This window comes from Mus caroli, chromosome 15 (assembly GCF_900094665.2).
Source record: "Mus caroli chromosome 15, CAROLI_EIJ_v1.1, whole genome shotgun sequence".
NCBI lineage: Eukaryota > Metazoa > Chordata > Mammalia > Rodentia > Muridae > Mus > Mus caroli.
In genome coordinates, this window is record NC_034584.1 from 59,541,079 (window position 1) to 59,543,504 (window position 2,426).

Genomic DNA, 2,426 nt, shown 5'->3' on the forward strand with positions numbered 1-2,426 from the left:
ATGTATGCCCAGGAGAGGTATTGCGGGATCCTCCGGTAGTACTATGTCCAATTTTTTGAGGAACCATCAGAATGATTTCCAGAGTGGTTGTACAAGCTTGCAATCCCACCAACAATGGAAGAGTGTTCCTCTTTCTCCACATCCTCGCCAGCATCTGCTGTCACCTGAATTTTTGATCTTAGCCATTCTGACTGGTGTGAGGTGAGATGAGCTTTTAAACAGGAAGAAAGAGAAAAGGAGGAAGTCTTCAGTTGTAGGGGTTAGTGGATATATTCAGGATATATTGAATGTGAGGCTCATTCAAGAGCTGTCTGGACTCTGGTGAGGTGCTGTCCCCTGCTGAACTGCTTGTATTATATCCACCCTTCTACCACCACCACCTCTGAATGAACCACTGTTTCAGGGTAACTCCAGCAGAGAACACACATGGACACACTTAAGCTGAATAGAAAGCCTGCCTGTGATTGTATGGGGAACTTGCCTAAATCATACTAGTTCTTTCTCTTTTATGCACAAAAACCATACCTTGTTTGGCACACTTCAGTTAGCAAGAATAGTTGATGAGAAATGAAACTACAGAAGCCAAAAAGCAAGGTTAGTATATCTAAAAACTTTCCTGAGTCCTTGAACTATGAAATAGGTCTTAAAAAAATTAGCACTTTGTTTTGTTTGGCAGGTGTTGGGACCTATGTGCTGGGTTCTAAGACCAGAATGGTGCCGCCAACCTGGTGTCAGTTGTGCTAAGGTCTGGGGGCCTGTTATATAATGATGGCTAACCTGATCCAGCTTAACCTATCTGATTCTAGAATGCAGAGGAGAGTTCCCACAGCCTCTGCACAGGAAGAAAAAACCTGAATGAAAGGCTACATTGAATAATAGTAACAGAATAGTATCACATTTTTCTGGATAGTTTTGTGAATTTGATACAAGATAGAATCACCTGGGAAGAGAAAACCTAACTTTGCAGGGGGATGGGGAGTCTTTATTAAATTCTATATAAGTCTTACTACACTTTCTTTTTTTTTTCATAAAGATGCGTGTTTTTTAATTGACAACTCAATCTCTTCATACAATATTGCACAAATTAAGGCTGTATCAACAATTCTATTTATGATACAAACTCATCAACATTCATATAAAACTACGAGTTGGTACATCTTGGTGGTAGGTATTTTAGTAAATAGCACAAATATTAAACTCAGCTGCATGAGACTCAGCCTTCCACAAAAGAATTCCCAGGTTACTTAAGATGTCCAACCCAAGTCAATCAAGACCACTTAAAGAAAAACTTGGGATCCAGGTGTGGTAGCCCATGCCTCAGAACGTTGAAGCAGGAGGATTGTGCGTTCAAGGCTGCCTGTAGTATACAGCAAAACCATGGCTCAAAAAACTGGTGATAAAAATATTTTTAAAAATTTAGCAATTTCGTTTAGGAACCAGAAAGCATATGCATACTGGCAACTGTCAGAATGGCATGTTCCGCTCCACAGGGCCGGTGCTAAGAGGAATCCCAGGCTGCAGATCTCTGTAACTACTGTTTCAAAGTTCTAAACAAACAAGATGGCAATTCACACGAAAGGGTTTACACAAGAGTCTATTCAAAAGAAAACTAGCAAAGTCTCTATAAATTAAGAAACTCTGGTGAGAGCGCTGGCCAGGCAAGAAGCCAACGCCACTCTCCTCACCGAAATGTCTCAGACAGCACTGCTGTGACCTCGAGGAAGGGAGAGCTGGGCAGGAACTGAGTAAGCAAGCTGGCTGCTTAGCACAAGCGTTTCTAACTGAAAGGTCTACAGCAAACCATCATGAAGCTCACCGAGATGTGCTAAACCAGGCCCGGTGGTGCCCAAGTTCAGATACTGGAACTCAGTACTGTTGAAGGGCTGGCAAACGAGGCATGTGATCATCACATTGTTGGTAAAAATGGAATGGGTCATGCTAAAGGTGAGGGAAATGAGGTCCCACTACACCGTTACCCACAGTTGTCCTGCCTGAGATCGGGGGTTGGCAAAGATTGAGAAAAGGACAGGAGACACACTCAAGCCATGCTGTGATGTAGGTACACGCCTGTTATCCCATTCCTAAATTCCCAGCAAAGCAATGGCCATGAAGCTGGTTCTAGCACAAAGCAGGCTACAGCACAAGGGCAGGCTATGAGTTTCCTGTACAGAACAGAATGACTCACGGAAATCTATGGCTTCTCAGTTGTGTCTTAGAGAGTACAGACACCATGTTTTCTCAGTTTGTGTCTTAGAGAGAGTACAGACATTGTTTTTGGAACTCTTCCCACATTGGCTTGGTTTTCAAATGCGTCACTTTATTTTCACCCACGAGGCAGCCACAGGTCTGAGCACGTGATATCACATGATTTCTTCAGTAAGTGGCAAGGCAGAGCCAGCTCTCATGGAGCTCGCAGTCCTGAGGTC